General features: G+C 42.0%; 1 protein-coding gene across 3 annotated transcripts in view; it reads left to right on the top strand.

Annotated features, from left to right (window-relative positions):
- Positions 1 to 10,369: 10,369 nt before the first annotated feature.
- c1qtnf1 (C1q and TNF related 1) overlaps positions 10,370 to 21,340 on the top strand; it is a 28,738-nt gene continuing 17,767 nt past the window's right edge. Inside the window, exons 1-2 of one of the 3 annotated variants that reach the window (XM_064933730.1) lie at positions 10,370 to 10,599; positions 10,856 to 10,900. The gene's annotated coding sequence lies outside the window, so the exon portion shown is untranslated. Of the gene's footprint in view, positions 10,600 to 10,855; positions 10,908 to 21,340 lie in introns of all 3 variants that reach the window. The other 2 variants (XM_064933731.1, XM_064933729.1) reach the window with 2 other exon arrangements.

Below are 21,340 nucleotides of genomic sequence, written 5' to 3'. Positions count from 1 at the left end.
TGTCTACATCTCAGAAAGTATTCAACTGTAAAAGAGTAGTAAAACAAGTTTGTCCACTATCAGCATACTGTATCTATTTATTATGGCCATGGAAATGTTAGCTAGTAAAATCAGATCCAACAATAAATCTGCGTTACTTTTATTATTATTGTGTTACTTTTTATTATTACTTTTTTATTTTAGCCTACTTGGTAAATATTTTCTTCTTCTTAAACTGCACTGTTGGTTAAGGGCTTGTAAGTAAGCATTTCATGGTAAAGTCTACACTGCGACTTACAGTGCAATTTTTCAGTTTTTGATTTGTTAAAAAAGTTTGAAATATCCAATAAATGTCGTTCCACTTCATGATTGTGTCCCACTTGTTGTTGATTCTTCACAAAAAAATACAGTTTTATATCTTTATGTTTGAAGCCTGAAATGTGGCAAAAGGTCGCAAAGTTCAAGGGGGCCGAATACTTTCGCAAGGCACTGTATGTATGCGTATGCATTAAAGTCCCCAGGCCACGAGGAGCTTCTGGATGAGCATTTTCTTGTTTGCTTTTGGCCTTATACAGCTTGTTGAGTGCAGTCTTAGTGCCAGCTTCGTTCTTTGGAGGTAAATAGACGGCTACGAATAATATAGATAAGAACTCTCTTGGTAGATTGTGTGGTCTGCAGCTTATCATAATGTACTCTACCTCAGGCAAGCAATAACCTTGAGACTTCTTTAATATTAGACATCGTGCACCACCTGTTATTGACAAATAGACACACACCCCCACCCCTAGTCTTACCAGGCGTAGCTAATCTGTCCTGCCGATGCACGGAAAACCCTGACAGCTCTATATTCTCTGTGTCGTCGTTCAGCCACAACTCTATTAACATGAGATATAACAGTTATGAATGTCCTGTTGGTAGGACAATCTCGAACGGAGATCATCCAGTTTGTTTTCCAATAGAATGTTATGTATATGGGGGATACAAACATCCCAGCTCTGCATATTTTGTTGCAAAGATATATAATCATTAGATCACTTGTTTTGGTATTGCCCATATGTAGTTTGTTTTTGGTCGCAGGTTCAGAAATGGCTGAAAAATCCCAACATTCACTTAAAGCTATCTTTGCAAATAGCACTACAGGGTGACTTGAAAAGCCATGGTCAGTCGAACAATAATATAATAGTACTTTTTGTAAAGGTGTTTGTCTTTTATGTAGAATCTGTGGAAACTATAAGAATAGGTAGGTTCAGAACTTTTGTGAAACATCACAGCACAGTGAAAAATATATAGCAAGTAGATGTCAAGACTGGATGGTTTTTAGAGATAGATGGGAGGGCTTAAGGGTAGCTGAAGGGTGGGATAAAAAATATATAAAATGTGGATTGAGGAGTGTAGAGAAATAGTGAAGTGTAGGAACAGGGCTTTCAGAATGTTGAAAAGGTCCCATAATTACCAGCACCTGATTCAGAATAAACAAGCAATAGTAAGAACAATCATTAGGACAGTTAAGAGAGGATATTGGTGCCGGTTCTGTGGAAACATAGGCAGGACCACTTCTGTGGGAAAGGTACTGTATAGGGGATGATTAAGAGGATGAGTGGGGTCAGAATAGATTGGGATCTCCCTGTGCTGTAAAGTGGGAGACTGTTGCAGTGAGAGACATGGAGAAGGCAGAGATGTTAGCCCAGGCATTTGTGAAGGTGCACAGCTCAAATAATTTTACATTTACATTTTACATTTAAGTCATTTAGCAGACGCTCTTATCCAGATCTGACAGAAGCGTGGGAGAGATAGGGTCAGAGGAGAACATCAGAGGGTCCTGGATCAGAGAGCAAAAGTGGGGATACATTGAATGGCCCTTTTACATTGGCTGAGATGAAGAGAGCATTAACTAAAGCTGGAGTAACATCTCCTGGGATGGATGGGATGTGTTACATCATAATGGCTCATCTCAGTGACACTGCAATGGGGAAAGTATTGGGCCTTAACAATAAGGTGTGGCAGGAAGGGAAACCACTTGGAAGTAGGAAGCAGACTGTAGTGGTGCCAATATGGAAACCAGGGAAAGACCCTAATGCTCCTTCAAGCTATAGGCCGATAGCGTTGACATCTCATGTATATAAACGTATGGAAAGGATGATAACGTACTTTCTGGAGAGTAGAGGACTAATGCCACCAGATCACGGTGGGTTCAGGAAAGGCAGGGGAATGATTGATCCTGATCTGTGCATTTAGTCAGTCAAACGGAAGGCACAGGCAAATAAGGAGGTGGTGGTAGCCGTTTTCTTTGATGTAGGCTTATGATTTGATGTGGAAGGGAGAACTACTCATCAAGCTGGATAACATGGGGGTTGGAGGAAATCTCAATAAAAATCATGGATGCGTTGAGTAATGCGGCGTCAGTTAGAATAACAAGTGTTTTCTTTTTTTTGTTTGGTGTCTGCGGAGCAACAGAAAGCGTGCTTTGTGCCCTTTAAACAGTTATCTGAATGGAATGTGTAGTGTGTGGGTCTTCAAAGCAGGACACCTGTCAAGGGGGTTATCTCTGGGGTGGCGCTGGAACTTAATGCAGATGATATAACTGAGGAACTAGATGGAGTGTTTGAGGCACGTTACTGCTAAATATCTACCTAGCTAAGTATAGATTTTAGCCTTCACCTACGCTAGACTTTTGGTTACCACTTACTAGTTAGCTAGTCATGATAACAAATATACTTTTTTAAATCTTTGGAAGTAACATTAGCCATGAAAGTTAGTATATTAGGGTATTAACTAATCTGTCTCCTAATCTCCTCCCTCCTAGCCTGGTCCCAGGTGATTTGTACTCTTGCCAAATCACTGAATGCGCGTGTGAGCTACTCACCGCTGCCTGTAAGGTTTCTGTTGGAGAGAAGGGCACTTTCTATCTTCCTATATGTTCTTCTCAGTGGCGGCTGGTGGGAGGAGCTATAGGATGACAGGGTCCATATGTTTGATGTGTTTGATATCATTCCATTGATTCCATTCCAGCCATTACAATGAGCCAGTCCTGCTATAGCTCCTCCCACCAACCTCCTCTGGTTCTTGTTGAAATTTCTATCTGTTCTTACCCAGTAAGCAAAATGACATTCTTTTAGACGTCTTTCCCAGAGATTGATATCAAATGCATTTACACAAATAAGTACACATTTAGGCAGTGTGGACCAGATACAAATCTGAACGAATCATAGACATTTCTTCTCAGGGGAGGACGGCTCATTATAAGGCTGTAATGGAGCACATGGAAACCACGTGTTTAATATATTTGATACCATTCCACCTAAAACGCTCCAGCCATTACCATGAGCTGTCCTCCCCAATTAAGGTGCCCACAACCTCCTGTGACACACGCACAGCCACAGACCTTGTTAAGTTTGCCTACCTGTTCCATGGCTCTGTTCTGTTGATAGTATGTAAATGAATTGTACATAGGACAAGAGTGGCATCTAGTGGTGATTTGATAGTACTGCTGAATAATATTTTTTTATTCACCAGTGTCATTTCATTCACTACCTTCTTGTGCATTTCACGGCACATGTGGCAAATAACGTTTGATTTGATTTTATGTATTTTTGTCGTCTCACTTGATTGTGTCTTGACTGACATTCCTATAGGTGTGATGTGAGATGATGGCATAACCTTTTATGTATATAATTTATTTAATCTTGATCATGTTTGTTACTGTATGTAAGCCCTGCAGTTCACTCCTTCATCAACTGAGTAGGTAGAGTGCATGTCAGAACCAAGTTTGTGAGTGTCAGTTTGTCAGTAGTGCACAACACACACACACACACACACACACACACACACACACACACACACACACACACACACACACACACACACACACACACACACACACACACACACACACACACACACACACACACACACACAGGTGTAATAATCTCACCTATGGTGTCAGTGCCAGCCCATGTAGGTGTCAAGTGAGGATGGTAGGTGTCAGGTGAGGATTGTAGGTGTCAGGTGACACACACACACACACACACACACACACACACACACACACACACACACACACACACACACACACACACACACACACACACACACACACACATTAATGAATCCACATTGTTCATAATAATAACCACAATAACCAACTGATACTAACATTGTGTTGGTTGATCTCAGGAGACATAGAGAAAAGCCCTCAGTGTGAAAGAGGTATGGGAACCTGCTAATCCAAACTTAATCTACAGAAAATAGACCAATATGGGTGGTGTGTGTGTGTGTGTGTGTGTGTGTGTGTGTGTGTGTGTGTGTGTGTGTGTGTGTCTGTGTGTCTGTGTGCATGTGTGTGTGTGTGTGTGTGTGTGTGTGTGTGTGTGTGTGTGTGTGAGAGAGAGTTAGTAGGGCCTTTCAGGGAATGTTTTTGCCACTCAACACCAGTATTAAAGCCATGTGTGTCAACTAGCCTACCACAAAACAGAGTTGGTGACAACAGCAGCTGTCTCGATACGCCTCTCGTAACAAAGTCCTGTTTTAAATTACAAAACAAAATAATGTAGTGCAATCAAGGTATGAAATGATTATATTTAAAAATACAATTTCTTTTGGGGCTTAGTTGTGGTTTATTTGTTATGTTCTGGCCCGCCGACCATCTGCTCCAACAAAAATCATTCCACGGCTGAATCTAGTTGCCTACCCTTTAGTCTCTGAGTGTCCCAAATGGCACCATATTGCATATATAGTGCACTACTTTTGACCAGAGTACTATGGGGCAGCAATCTATCGATCATTCATCTCTTCAATCTTTAGAATGGAGTGAGTTGATTGACAGACATCACTGAGCCTTTACAGCTCCCTCCATTAAGGGATTCAGTCATTCATCACATTAATGAGCTAGTTACAGACGTGTGTGTGTGTGTGTGTGTGTCTAGGTCTAAGGTAAGTGAGTGAAGTTGGGATTTCCATCCAACAATAGACTGCACATGACGTTGTTGGGAGTGTGACGACTCCAACTTTATTTGCACGTAACCAGAAAGGCATGGTTTTTAGTTTGATATGTAAGCATAATTTAACACCCCTATACCTACAGTTGCATTAATATACATGTAGCAGTATGAGTGGTATTGTTCACTGACAACATCTTGACTATTTTGGCTTCTTTCCAAGTCGAAAATTTAAATATCAGTCCTGTTTAAATCCTTCTCACATCACACTATTATTATCATCACAGTGTTCAATCAAACCTTTTGTGGCATCACACTGTAAAACATTTCCTGTCAAATTTCTTGTAATTTACTGGCAGCAATTGGCCAGAAAGTTACTTTAATTTATTTTAGAGCACAGCTACTGTAATCCATTTGACAGTAATCCATTGTACAGTACCTAATGCTGAGCAATTAGTGCTTTTTGAAATCAGTTCGGTTTCAGTAAGATTCTAAAAAAAATTATCATGGTTTTCGATTTCAATGTTACATTATTTATTTTTTTACATTAAATGCACTATTCAATTTGCATACCGCTTAAACAGATGATGTAATCTCTATTGCACTGCTTTTTCCCACCTGGACAAAAGTAACACCTACATAAGAACGCTATTCATTGACTACAGCTCAGCGTTCATCACCATTGCGCCCTCAAAGCTCATCACTAAGTTAAGGACCCTGTGTTAAGGACCCTTCCTGACGGGCCGCCCCCAGGTGGTGAGGGTAGGTAGCAACACATCTGCCACGCTGATCCTCAACACTGGAGCCCCTCAGGGGTGCGTGCTCAGTCCCCTCCTGTACTCCCTGTTCACCCATGACTGCATGGCGTGGCACGTCTCCAACACCATCATAAAGTTTGCAGATGACACAACAGTGGTAGGCCTGATCACCGACAATGACGAGACAGCCTATAGGGAGGGGGTCAGAGACCTGGCCGGGTGGTGCCAGAATAACAACCTATCCCTCAACATAACCAAGACAAAGGAGATGATTGTGGACTACAGGAAAAGGAGGACCGAGCACGCCCCCATTCTCATTGACGGCGCTGTAGTGGAGCAGATTGAGACTTTCAAGTTCCTTGGCGTCCACATCACCAACAAACTAACATGGTCTAAACACACCAAGACAGTCGTGAAGAGGGCACGACAAAACATATTCCCCCTCAGGAGACTGAATAGATTTGTCATGGGTCCTCAGATCCTCAAAAGGTTCTCCAGCTGTACCATCGAGAGCATCCTGACAGGTTACATCACTGCCTGGTACGGCAACTGCTACAGAGGGTAGTGCGTATGGCCCAGTACATCACTGGGGCTAAACTGCCTGCCATCCAGGACCTCTATACCAGGTGGTGTCAGAGGAAGATCCTAGAAATTGTCAAAGACCCCGGCCACCCCAGTCATAGACTGTTCTCTCTGTTCTCTCAAGCGGTAGCGGAGCGCCAAGTCTAGGACAAAAAGGCTTCTCAACAGCTTTTACCCCCAAGCCATAAGACCCCTGAACAGGTAATCAAATGACTACCCGGACTATTTGCATTGTGTCCCAGCACCCTGCCAACCACTCTTTTACGCTGCTGCTACTCTCTGTTTATCATCTATACATAGTCACTTTAACTATACATTCACGTACATATTACCTCAATTAGCCCGACTAACCGGTGCCTCCGCACAATGGCTACCCAGACTATTTGCATTGTGTCCCGCCACCCTGTACCTGCCAACCCACTCTTTTACGCTGCTGCTACTCTCTGTTTATCATCGATGCATAGTCACTTTAACTGTACCTACATGTGCATACAGTTAAAGTCAGAAGTTTAAATACACCTTAGCCAAATACATTTAAACTCAGTTCTTCACAACATAATCCTAGCAAAGATTCCATGTCGTAGGTCAGTTAGGATTACCAATTTATTTTAAGAATGTGAAATGTCAGAATAATAGTAGAGAGAATGATTTATTTCAGCTTTTATTTCTTTCATCACATTCCCAGTGGGTCAGTAGTTTACATACACTCAATTAGTATTTGGTAGCATTGCCTTTAAATTGTTTAACTTGGGTCAAACATTTCATGTAGCCTTCCACAAGCTTCCCACAATAAGGTGGGTGAATTTTGGCACATTCCTCCTGACAAAGCTGGTGTAACTGAGTCAGTTTTGTAGGCCTCCTTGCTCGCACAAGCTTTTTCAGTTCTGCCCACACATCTTCTATAGGGTAGAGGTCAGGGCTTTATGATGGCCACTCCAATACCTTGACTTTGTTGTCCTTAAGCCATTTTGCCACAACTTTGGAAGTATGCTTGGGATCATTGTCCATTTGGAAGAGCAAATTGCGACCAAGCTTTAACTTCCTGACTGATGTCGCTTCAATATATCCATGTACTTTTCCTTCCTCAAGATGCCATCTATTTTGTGAAGTGCACCAGTCGCTCCTGCAGCGAAGCAACCCCACAACATGATGCTGCCACCCCGGTGCTTCACGGTTGGGGTGGTGTTCTTCGGCTTGCAAGCGTCCCCCTTTTTCCTCCAAACATGATGATGGTCATTATGGCCAAACAGTTCTATCAGACCAGAGGACATTTCTCCAAAAAGTACGATCTTTGTCCCCATGTGCAGTTGCAAACCGTAGTCTGTTTTTTAATGGCAGTTTTGCAGCAGTGTCTTCTTCCTTGCCGAGAGGCCTTTCAGGTTATGTCGATATAGGACTCGTTTTACTGTGGATATAGATACTTTTGTACCTGTTTCCTTCAGCATCTTCACATGGTCCTGTGCTGTTGTTCAGGGATTGATTTGCAATTTTCGCACGAAAGTATGTTAATCCCTAGGAGACAGAACGCGTCTCCTTCATGAGTGGTATGACGGTTGCGTGGTCCCATGGTGTTTATACTTGCGTACTATTGTTTGTACAGATGAATGTGGTACCTTCAGGCGTTTGGAAATTGCTCCCAAGTATGTACTAGATTTGTGGAGGTCTACAATTTTTTTTCTTAGGTCTTGGCTGATTTCTTTTGATTTTCTATTATGTCAAGCAAAGAAGCATTGAATTTGAAGGTAGACCTCCTTTTATTTATCTGTTTTTTTTACCAGGTATGTTGAATGACACGTTCTTATTTGCAGCTACGACATGGGGAATAGTTACAGGGGAGAGGAGGGGGATGAATGAGCCAATTAACTCAAATGATGTCAATTAGCCTATCAGAAGCTTCTAAAGTCATGACATCATTTTCTGGAATTTTCAAAGCTGTTTAAAGGCACAGTCAACTTAGTGTATGTAAACCTCTGACCCACTGGAAATGTGATACAGTGAATTATAAGTCTGTCTGTAAACAATTGTTGGAAAAATTATTTGTGTCATGCACAAAGTAGATATCCTAACCGACTTGCCAAAACCATAGTTGGCTAACAAGACTTTTGTGGAGTGGTTGAAAAACAAGTTTTAATGACTCCAACCTGTGCAAGCAGTTGCTCCCGACGCAACTTGGGTACACTGCAGCATCAACTGAGAGGCTCTTGCTACCAAGGCTCTCTGCATTAGCAAGGACAACAGACAGGTCTTTCCATCATTGTATGATTTTTTGTGTGCAAATGAACTCAAGCTTATGGATCATGTCAAATGTGATATAGCTAAGCACCTGAGTGAGTTGGGTGCGCAATTACGCAGGTACTTTCCCGAAACGGACGACACAAACCACTGGATTCGTTATCCTTTTCATGCCCTGACTCCAGTCCACTTACCAATATCTGAACAAGAGAGCTTCATCAAAATTGCTACAAGCGGTTCTGTGAAAATGTAATTTAACCAGAAGTCACTGCCAGATTTCTGGATAGGGCTGCGCTCAGAGTTTCTTGCCTTGGCAAATCACACTGTTAAGACACTGATGCCCTTTGCAACCACGTACCTATGTGAGAGTGGATTCTCAGCCCTCACTAGCATGAAAACAAAATACAGGCACAGACTGTCTGAGGAAATGGTTTAAGACTGAGACTCTCTCCAATACAACATTGCAGAGTTATGTGCATCCCTTTCAAGCACACCCTTCTCATTAACCTGTGGTGAGTTATTCACTATTTTTAATGAACAAATAAGGTTTTATATGGAAGATGGTTAAATAAAGAGCAAAACTATTGATTATTATTATATTATTATTTATTCCCTGGTCTTATAAAAGCTCTTTGTCACTTCCCATGAGCCGGGTTGTGATATAAACTCACACAAATTTTTATGTAAATGTATCGTATAGTGTGTGTGTAGCAGGTTTACAATGATGGCAAAAAACAACATTTGAGAGTGTGCTAGATGGGGTACGCAACTCGAGGTTGAATGTTTGAAGGGGTACAGGACTATAAAAAGTTTGGAAACCATTGCTATAATCTAATTTACAGTATATTACTGGAATATATATATTACTGTAATTACCGACCCAGTGACATATTACCCAGTCTTCTTTGCAAGTTTTCATTTTTCGATTTACATTTTGGCCATTTAGCGGACACTCTTGTACTTATCAACTTTCAGTCAGTGCATTCAACCAAGGTTGAGAGAGAAAACACATATCAGTCATATCAACTGTTACTGAAAATGTTGTAGTTAAGCATACGTTGGTCTTCAGTGTAATTGTAACTACAGCAACATATCTTACGATGTATCTCTGACTAGATCCAATCCAATCATATACTGAGATATTAATGGTAATTTGAAGCCAGAGCAATAACACACAGAACAGTAAAAGTGACTTTAAAGTTCTAACAACATTATTTCTACAGTATTTTACTGTAATTACAAGGCATTACAGCAAGCAGGTTGGCTGCAGTCATTTGCACATTACAGCATATTAATTCATACTTGGTGTTGTGTATCACTTGCACTTCTAGAGGCCAAAACAAAAGCTTCCTAACTGGCTGTAATCACAGAGCAAAACAGATAAACTGGACATGGGTAACGGGTTAAGCAGTAAAACGTTTAAGACCCACTACCACTCTGACCTGTTCCCTATATACATTTAATTGTTAGGAAACTTCTACCACATATCACTTCCATTGGTACAGCTAATGTAGCACTGTGATGTTGTGCATTTACTGTGCATTCTACATTGTATAACTTGAAATTACAGGAAGCTCTTACAGTGTGCTGTAAAACAAATGTACAGTATTTTACTGTGCATTCTACTTTTTCTCTCTGTCCTCTGGGTCCCTTCATTGCTCTCTCTCCCTATCTCTGTGTGTCTCTTTTCTCTCTCTCCCCGCTCTCCCCTCTAGTCCTCTCAAGTTGCTCTCTCTCTCCTTGTATCTGCCCTTTCTCTCTCGTTTTGTTGTTATTTTTCTTTCATCCCTATAGGTCACAATCTGTGCTCCTCCCTTTATTTCTCCAACCCTCCCCCTCTTCCTCCCTCCCTCTCTCCACTCCACTTGTTTTGAAGACCTAGTCTCTCTGCAGACAGCAGGCAGGCAGCAGTGTTCAGTGTTAGGGGGAGAGTTGGAGGAGGATGACACTCACACACTGACTGACTGCAGGGATCTGAGGAAGACTAACCTGGAGAAAACCAGGACAAACTAAGGCTGACGGTGTGATAAACGTGGGCTAAACCAGGCTAAAACCAAGTCAAAGAAGCAAGCAGGATCCTTTCCATATAGCCTTGATCCAAAATCATAGAAGCAGTAAGTGTTGTCATATTATCTAGAATGCTCATTTTGTTGAATTAAATCTAAATGTCAGAAATAATGTGTAGATATCTATTCAACTTGAATAAACACATTCTGCTCAGATCCAGTTTCTATAGTCTTTACCACTGGATACTATTCCTTATGAAATGTGTTAACAAAGCCTGTCCAAACAGACACACACACAGCTTCTGTGGAGCTGTGACAAACCGTTCCCAGATGTCGTACTAAAATGCCCTCTACCCTATGTCAGAATACACAGGAATACATCTCTCTGAGGCTTTACAGCGGCTGCAAGGTCAGTGGTAAGAGTTAACCACTCTAACACTCAGCAAAGTCTTTTCACTAAGCAAAGTGTTTCATATTTTGTCTGGGAAGCTAAAACTGTCACCATGAACTGAGTAAGTACTGTAGTGGTCATCTGGCCTATATTCAATTCTGGGACTGAATGCATTTGAGATAAATCATGAATGATTTCAGCACCTCACTGAACTGTGCTAGTTGACAGCAAGGGGCTGACACGTTTTAAACTTTTATTTTCTGTTGTCGTTGGATACTTGTCGATCATTTCTGTGTTTTGTTTTGTTCTGAGATGACTGCATGGTTTTTGCCTCACCCTGTCTCCCGTGACAGTGTAGTCAGATACGTAAATACTTGAATTTGCCCCAAATAACATCCTATTTATATTGTTGTGCAGGCCTTGGTCAAAAGTAGTGCACTATAGGGAATAGGGTGACATTTGGGACTCAATCCTTGTCTCTCTGTTTGACAGTAACAATGGTGATAGTATAAAGACAGGGATATAATCAGAGAGCAGTAGAGCTGGTTGGAGAGGGATAGGCATATGGGTGTCCCGAAGAGGCAAAGTGAAATGAATGTGGGACAGGAATTCTTTGGGCATACCATCACAAAGCCTGTAGGCTGCAGCTGAAGTTACTGCTTCTGCACTGGTCATGTCCTGCCTTGAGAGAGAGGGAGTGTCAGAGAATACAGGAAGCAATGTCTAAACATCATACCTTACATAACAAAACACAAAACACAATAATGTTCTTCTACAGTAGCAAAATATTGCTGCCGTCAAAAGGCACTGCACTTGTTCAATCCTTGTCTGCATACTCTACACCGTTTTTGTAATTTTATCAGTAACCTACTGTATTAGTCAACAGTACAATACTGTATAAACTGAATGCAATAAATTACTGTAGAATGCACAGTAAAATACTGCACATTTGTTTTACAGCACACTGTACAACCTTTCTGTAATTTCAATGGCAGTACACAGTAGAATGCGCTGTAAAATACTGTAAATGTGTTTTACAGTATTCATTATGGTACATTGTGGGGAAATGTTGTGGGCGGGGAAAGTCTCTGGCTCATTAACATATTTTAAGGCGTGCCTTGTAAGAGGCTATATTAGTTGCACCCATGAGTAAGAATGCTGTATCCACACAGAATATGGTAATATAGTGCACTTTAGTGATTTTACAAATTTTGTTCTGATACTCTATCATCTATTAGCTAATTGCTGCTAGTAATTTACTGAAATTTAGAATACAGTAGCATACCATGAGAGCCCAATTCTTTTTCAACACTAGTGGGTGCATGGTATTACATTTTTGTAATTTAGCAGATGCTCTTATCTAGAGCGACTTACAGTTAGTGCATTCATCGTAAGATAGCTAGGTGGGACAAGCATGTCACGGCATAGTAACTACACGTTCCTCAATACAGTAACTATCAGCAAAGTCAGAGCCAGCAAGGGGGGGGGGAGTCAAGTGCTGGTTCAGGATTATTATTTTATCAAAAAAATACAAATGGGGGGGGGGGGGTGTCAAAGTGAGGTGGAGGATTATTTAAGATACTCTTTGAAGAGGTAGGGTTTCATGTGCTTTGGGAAGATATTGAGTCATTAACACATTCTAAGACTTGCCTTGAAAGTGGCTGTATTTGTTGCATCCGTTACTGCGTGGCCTGTACCAATTTAAGTGATATGTGGTAGTAGTTCCCTAAATATATTGTGTACAAGAAAGAGGTCTCTGTGATGGGGAACAAAGCTTCCTTTACAGTTGAGGCTTTCCAGCCAATTGTGTCAAAAATAGGTTCATTACTTGAGACATTGATCAACACAGTGTACACTAGTGGCACCTGCTGGTCATAAGAATTTAGAATAGTCAAATTATTAGAGATAATGTCACACGTATTGTAGCGCATGAGCAGTGTAGCCTTTTTGTCTTCCACGGAAACCAATGCCAAACCAATCAGGTGGTTGTTCGGCGAAACAAAGATTTGAACGTCATTGATCACGTGCTTCTGATAAAGCTAGACAGGCATCAGCACACTGCTACAAAATAAATTAAGCGATTCCGACACATGCCTCAGAGCGGCGATATCAAATGTAACATCACTATAGTGGTAGTGGGTGTTAAGACCTTTTAATGCTTCACAATTTACCCATGTCCATTTAATCTGTTTTGCACTGTAATCACAACCAGTTTGGAAGCATTTGATTAGGCCTCTAGTATTCAATAATATTATGTAATATGCAAATGCCTTCCATCCAACCTGCTTCCTCTAATCCCTTGTAATTACAGTAAAATACTGTAAAAATAATTTTCTTACAGTTTAACAGTCCCTTTCACTGTATTGCACTGTGCTTCATTGCTCTGCCATCGAGTTCCCATGAATAGCTCAGTATTGTATTGGCACTATCAGAATATATCATAAGCTATCTTGTAATTACAATTATTTTGAAGACCAATGTATTGTTAACTACAACAACATTTTCAGTACTGGTTACAGAAGCTTTTTACTTGCTATGACTGATATGTGTTTTCTTTCTCAACCTTGGTTGAATGCACTGACTGTAAGTTGATAAGTACAAGAGTCTCCGCTAAATGGCCAAACATTTAATGTAAATGAGTCAATCAAAGACCATATACTTTCTGAAAGAGGTGTTTTGAGGGGTCTTGAAGTTTATATGGAATTGGATAGGGAGCCAGTGAAGTTTGATGAGGTTCAGGGTCGGACTTAGTGATTTAGAGGCCGCAGGCAGAGGCCAGTAAAAAGGTATTACCTTTTAATGAACCAAACCAATCATTTAAAAAAGTAGGATACCTTCGCACATTCATCCAAAAACAATTCCAGCATCTGAATAGTGCACTGTGCACCGCAACTCTCGTTCAATTCGGAAATATTTTACAGCAATGCATGCCTGTATACTCTACCAATGAGTACAGGTCTGTATAATCTACCAGTGAGTACAGGTCTGTATACTCTACCAGTGAGTACAGGTCTGTATAATCTACCAATGAGTACAGGTCTGTATAATCTACCAGTGAGTACAGGTCTGTATACTCTACCAGTGAGTTCAGGTCTGTATACTCTACCAGTGAGTACAGGTCTGTATACTCTACCAGTGAGGACAGGTCTGTATAATCTACCCAGTGAGTACAGGTCTGTATACTCTACCGAGTGAGTACAGGTCTGTATAATCTACCAGTGAGTACAGGTCTGTATAATCTACCAGTGAGTACAGGTCTGTATACTCTACTGAGTGAGTACAGGTCTGTATAATCTACCAGTGAGTACAGGTCTGTATACTCTACCAGTGAGTATAGGTCTATATACTGTGTGTACGGCAGGACCAAATCGGTAAGATAAGTAGGAGCATGCCCATGTAATGCTTTGTAGGTTAGCAGTAAAACATTGAAATCAGCCCTAGCCTTAACATGAAGCCAGTGTAGAGAGGCTAGCACTGGAGTAATATGATCATTTTTTTTGGTTCTAGTCAAGATTCTAGCAGCCGTGTTCAGCACTAACTAAAGTGTATTTAGTTCTTTATCCGGGTAGCTGGAAAGTAGAGAATTGCAGTAGTCTAATTTAGAAATGACAAAAGCATAGATACATTTTTATGCATCATATTGGACAGAATGTTTCTAATTTTTGCAATGTTATGTAGATGGAAAAAGCTGTCCTTGAAACAGTCTTTATAAGTTCGTCAAAAAAGAGATCAGGGTCCAGAGTAACGCCGAGGTCCTTCTCTGTTTTATTTGAGACGACTGTACAACCATCAAGATTAATTGTCAGAGTCAACAGAAGATCTCTTTGTTTCTTGGGCCCTAGAACTGGCATCTATGTTTTGTCCGAGTTTAAAAGTAGAACATTTGCCGCCATCCACTTCCTTATGTCTGAAACACAGGTTTCCAGGGAGTGCAATTTTGGGGCTTCACCAAGTTTCATCGAAATGTACAGCTGTGTGTCGTCCGCATAGCAGTGAAAGTTAACATTAAGTTTCCAAATCACATCACCAAGAGGTAAAATATATAGTGAAAACAATAGTGGTCCTAAAACGGAGCCTTGAGGAACACCAACATTTACAGTTGATTTGTCAGAGGACAAACCATCTACAGAGACAAACTGATATCTTTCAGATAATGTCTAAACCAGGCCAGAACTTGTCCGTGTTGACCAATTTAGGTTTCCAATCTCTCCAAAAGAATGTGGTGATCGATGGTATCAAAAGCAGCACTAAGGTCTAGGAGCACAAGGACAGATGCAGAGCCTCTGTCTGACGCCATTAAAATATAATTTACCACCTTCACAAGTGCAGTCTCAGTCCTCTGATGGGGTCTACAACCAGACTGAAGCGTTTCGTATACATTGTTTGTCTTCAGGAAGGCAGTGAGTTGCTGTGCAAACAGCTTTTTCAACATTTTTTGAGAGGAATGGGAGATTCGATATAGGCCAATTTAGTTGTTTATATTTTCTGGGTCAAGGTTGGGCTTTTTCAAGAGAGGCTTTATTACTGCCACTTTTAGTGAGTTTGGTACACATCCAGTGGATAGGGAGCCGTATATTATGTTCAACATAGGAGGGCAAAGTACAGGAAGCAGCTCTTTCAGTAGTTTAGTTGGAATATGGTTCAGTATACAGCTTGAAGGTTTAGAGGCCATTACTATTTTCATCAATGTGTCAAGAGATATAGTATTCAAAAACTTGTCTCCCTTAATCCTAGTTCCAGACCTTCCTAGGGCCATGTAAATGTCCTCTATCGAATAAACTTGTATTTGCCTCCCTCTGGTGGTTGACTGCATCATTACATCCATTTATATAACTTGACTGCAACATTAAGTCAAAGGGGCGGTCCATAGAAAAACATTTATCCAGCTTGACTGCTTCACAGCACAGACATGGCAAAGCAATTGCTGAATTTGTCTTAAGCACGCAGATCTAAATACATAACTTTCATAGTTCTACGATAAAGAATGAAACCTACACACTTCCTAAAACCTAAAATAAGTAAAGAAGTAATTTTGTGTGGAAGGCAAACATTTGTTTTACGTTGGATGCAGACACATTGGATATGCTCAGAATGATATAATTGAGCCCTTTACATAGCTCTTCTTCCCTTGTCTAAAGGAGGGACCAACGCTGGTAAACTGGCCCAAATGTACCTATGTACCTACCTAGTTGAAGTGTACCTATGATGAAAACTACAGGCCTCTCTCATCTTTTTAAGTGGGAGAACTTGCACAATTGGTGGCTGACTAAATACTTTTTTGCCCAACTGTATATACACTGCTCAAACAAATAAAGGGAACACTTAAACAACACGATGTAACTCCAAGTCAATCACACTTTTGGGAAATCAAACTGTCCACTTAGGAAGCAACACTGATTGACAATAAATTTCACATGCTGTTGTGCAAATGGAATAGACAACAGGTGGAAATTATAGGCAATTAGCAAGACACCCCCAATAAAGGAGTGGTTCTGCAGGTGGTGAACACAGACCACTTCTCAGTTCCTATGCTTCCTGGCTGATGTTTTGGTCACTTTTGAATGCTGGCGGTGCTTTCACTCTAGTGGTAGCATGAGACGGAGTCTACAACCCACACAAGTGGCTCAGGTAGTGCAGCTCATCCAGGATGGCACATCAATGCGAGCTGTGGCAAGAAGGTTTGCTGTGTCTGTCAGCGTAGTGTCCAGAGCATGGAGGTGCTACCAGGAGACAGGCCAGTACATCAGAAGACGTGGAGGAGGCCGTAGGAGGGCAACAACCCAGCAGCAGGACCGCTACCTCCGCCTTTGTGCAAGGAGGAGCAGGAGGAGCACTGCCAGAGCCCTGCAAAATGACCTCATACCACCCTCATGGAGTCTGTTTCTGACCGTTTGAACAGACACATGCACATTTGTGGCCTGCTGCCTCCAGCAGGCCACAAATGTGCATGTGTCTGTTCAAACGGTCAGAAACAGACTCCATGAGGGTGGTATGAGGGCCCGACGTCCACAGGTGGGGGTTGTGCTTACAGCCCAACACCGTGCAGGACATTTGGCATTTGCCAGAGAACACCAAGATTGGCAAATTCGCCACTGGCGCCCTGTGTTCTTCACAGATGAAAACAGGTTCACACTGAGCACATGTGACAGACGTGACAGAGTCTGGAGATGCCGTGGAGAATGTTCTGCTGCCTGCAACATCCTCCAGCATGACCGGTTTGGCGGTGGGTCAGTCATGGTGTGGGGTGGCATTTCTTTGAGGGGCTGCACAGCCCTCCATGTGCCCACCAGAGGTAGCCTGACTGCCATTAGGTACCGAGATGAGATCCTCAGACCCCTTGTGAGACCATATGCTGGTGCGGTTGGCCCTGGGTTCCTCCTAATGCAAGACAATGCTAGACCTCATGTGGCTGGAGTGTGTCCGCAGTTCCTGCAAGACATTACATCAAAGTTGGATCAGCCTGTAGTTTGGTCTTCCACTTTAATTTTGAGTGTGACTCCAAATCCCGACCTCCATGGGTTGATAAATTTGATTTACATGGATTATTTTGTGTGATTTTGTTGTCAGAACATTCAACTATGTAAAGAACAAAATATTTAATAAGAATATTTCATTCATTCAGATCTAGGATGTGTTATTTTAGTGTTCCCTTTATTTTTTTGAGCAGTTTTATACAGTACCAGTCAAAGGTTTGGACACACCTACTCATTCAAGGGTTTTTCTTATTTAAAAAAAAAACAATTTTCTACATTGTAGAATAATAGTAAAGACATCAATATTATGAAATAACACATATGGAATCATGTAGGTACCAAAAAAGTGTTGTAGGGAGGATATACAGAAGATAGCCCTATTTCGTTAACCTCTCTGGGATATGTGGGACGCTCGTTAACCTCTCTGGGATATGGGGGACGCTCGTTAACCTCTCTGGGATATGTGGGACGCTCGTTAACCTCTCTGGGATATGTGGGACGCTCGTTAACCTCTCTGGGATATGGGGGACGCTCGTTAACCTCTCTGGGATATGTGGGACGCTCGTTAACCTCTCTGGGATATGTGGGACGCTCGTTAACCTCTCTGGGATATGTGGGACGCTCGTTAACCTCTCTGGGATATGGGGACGCTCGTTAACCTCTCTGGGATATGGGGACGCTCGTTAACCTCTCTGGGATATGGGGGACGCTCGTTAACCTCTCTGGGATGTGTGGGACGCTCGTTAACCTCTCTGGGATATGGGGTACGCTCGTTAACCTCTCTGGGATATGTGGGACGCTCGTTAACCTCTCTGGGATATGTGGGACGCTAGTTAACCTCTCTGGGATATGTGGGACACTCGTTAACCTCTCTGGGATATGGGGTACGCTCGTTAACCTCTCTGGGATATGTGGGACGCTCGTTAACCTCTCTGGGATATGTGGGACGCTCGTTAACCTCTCTGGGATATGTGGGACGCTCGTTAACCTCTCTGGGATATGGGGGACGCTCGTTAACCTCTCTGGGATATGGGGACGCTCGTTAACCTCTCTGGGATATGTGGGACGCTCGTTAACCTCTCTGGGATATGGGGGACGCTCGTTAACCTCTCTGGGATATGGGGGACGCTCGTTAACCTCTCTGGGATATGGGGACGCTCGTTAACCTCTCTGGGATATGTGGGACGCTCGTTAATCTCTCTGGGATATGGGGGACGCTCGTTAACCTCTCTGGGATATGTGGGACGCTCGTTAACCTCTCTGGGATATGTGGGACGCTCGTTAACCTCTCTGGGATATGTGGGACGCTCGTTAACCTCTCTGGGATATGTGGGACGCTCGTTAACCTCTCTGGGATATGTGGGACGCTCGTTAACCTCTCTGGGATATGGGGACGCTCGTTAACCTCTCTGGGATATGGGGACGCTCGTTAACCTCTCTGGGATATGGGGGACGCTCGTTAACCTCTCTGGGATATGGGGGACGCTCGTTAACCTCTCTGGGATATGGGGACGCTCGTTAACCTCTCTGGGATATGGGGACGCTCGTTAACCTCTTTGGGATATGTGGGACGCTCGTTAACCTCTCTGGGATATGTGGGACGCTCGTTAACCTCTCTGGGATATGGGGGACGCTCGTTAACCTCTCTGGGATATGGGGACGCTCGTTAACCTCTCTGGGATATGTGGGACGCTCGTTAACCTCTCTGGGATATGTGGGACGCTCGTTAACCTCTCTGGGATATGGGGGACGCTCGTTAACCTCTCTGGGATATGGTGGACGCTCGTTAACCTCTCTGGGATATGGGGGACGCTCGTTAACCTCTCTGGGATATGGGGGACGCTCGTTAACCTCTCTGGGATATGTGGGACGCTCGTTAACCTCTCTGGGATATGGGGGACGCTCGTTAACCTCTCTGGGATATGGGGGACGCTCGTTAACCTCTCTGGGATATGTGGGACGCTCGTTAACCTCTCTGGGATATGTGGGACGCTCGTTAACCTCTCTGGGATATGGGGGACGCTCGTTAACCTCTCTGGGATATGGGGGACGCTCGTTAACCTCTCTGGGATATGTGGGACGCTCGTTAACCTCTCTGGGATATGGGGGATGCTCGGAAAATGCAGAGCACCAAAAGAAAATTAACCGCTCTGGGATATGGGGACGCTCGTTAACCTCTCTGGGATATGTGGGACGCTCGTTAACCTCTCTGGGATATGTGGGACGCTCGTTAACCTCTCTGGGATATGGGGGACGCTCGTTAACCTCTCTGGGATATGTGGGATGCTCGCCAAAAGCCATGGAAAATGCAGAGCACCAATAGAAAATGCAGAGAGAGCCAAAAATAAATTACTATAAAAATCAAACTTTCATTAAATCACACATGCAAGATAACAAATTAAAGCTACACTTGTTGTGAATCCAGCTAACATGTCCCATTTGAAAAAGGCTTTTCGGTGAAAGCAAACAATGCTATTATCTGAGGATAGCACCTCCGTAAACAAAGAGAGAAACCATATTTCAACCCTGCAGGCGCGACACAAAACGCAGAAATAAAAATATAATTCATGCCTTACCTTTGACGAGATTCTTTTGTTGGCACTCCAATATGTCCCATAAACATCACATATGGTCCTTTTGTTCAATTAATTCCGTCGATATATATCCAAAATGTCCATTTATTTGGCGTTTGATCCAGAAAAACACCAGTTCCAACTTGCGCAACGTGACTACAATATCTCAAAAGTTACCTGTAAACCTGTCAAACTACTTTTGTAATAGAACATCAGGTATTTTTTAACGTAAATAATTGATAAAATTGAAGACGGGATGATGTGTGTTCAATTCAGGAGGAAAACAAACTGTAGCATGCTTTCTGGTCACGCGCCTCTATCTAACAGTACACTTCAAGTGACCCTCGTTCAAGATGGCTGTACTTCTTCATTACACAAAGGAATAACCTCAACCAATTTCTAAAGGCTGTTGACATCCAGTGCAAGTGATAGGAACTGCAAGAAGGTCCCTTAGAAATCTGAATTCCAAATGAAAATTTATTGAAAAGAGAGTGATCTCAAAAACAAAAAAAAATCTGAATGGTTTGTCCTCGGAGTTTGCCTGCTAAATAAGTTCTGTTATACTCACAGACATGATTCAAACAGTTTTAGAAACTTCAGAGTGTTTTCTATCCAAATCTAATCATATGCATATCTTATCTTCTGGGGATGAGTAGCTGGCAGTTGAATTTGGGCATGCATTTCATACGGACGTGAAAATACTGCCCCCTGTCACCAAGAAGTTAAAGAACAAGTCCATATTATGGCAAGAACAGCTCAAATAAGCAAAGAAACGACAGTCCATCATTACTTTAAGACATGAAGTAATGACAACAAGCAACACCCAAACATGACGGAGAGTAAAACAGGGGAACCTATCTCAAAACGACAACGTGACTCTTCTACTGTCACAGACGATTTAATCTTTCCATATTTTTGTTAGAAATTACATTGGTCACTCAAAATATTTGTAAAGTATAAGTATCCCAAACTTTAGATGAGGCCCCCAAAAAATAATTAACCTCTGTTTAATAAATGGTTTATAATGACCTATATCAAACATCTTATGACTGGATTAACAAGAAATAAACAAACTATTTACTAATCCTTTATAAATGGTTCATTACATTGAGCTATTATAAAGTGCTACCAATACCTGTATCTATATGTATTTCCTAAACTGTATAAAAGTAAGTTATATTTTAGTTTGATACATTTATCATTAGAATATCTTATATAAGTAACAAGATAAATGTTTATGTATCTGTAGTCCATCTTTACACACACACACACACACACACACACACACACACACACACACACACACACACACACACACACACACACACACACACACACACACACACACACACACACACACACACACACAGCCGGTGCAAGAGTTCCCTGGAGATATGGGAAGCAATAACACT

The sequence above is a fragment of the Oncorhynchus masou genome, chromosome 24, assembly GCF_036934945.1.
Source record: "Oncorhynchus masou masou isolate Uvic2021 chromosome 24, UVic_Omas_1.1, whole genome shotgun sequence".
NCBI classification, from domain to species: domain Eukaryota; kingdom Metazoa; phylum Chordata; class Actinopteri; order Salmoniformes; family Salmonidae; genus Oncorhynchus; species Oncorhynchus masou.
This window is presented reverse-complemented; position numbering and strand designations above follow the sequence as displayed.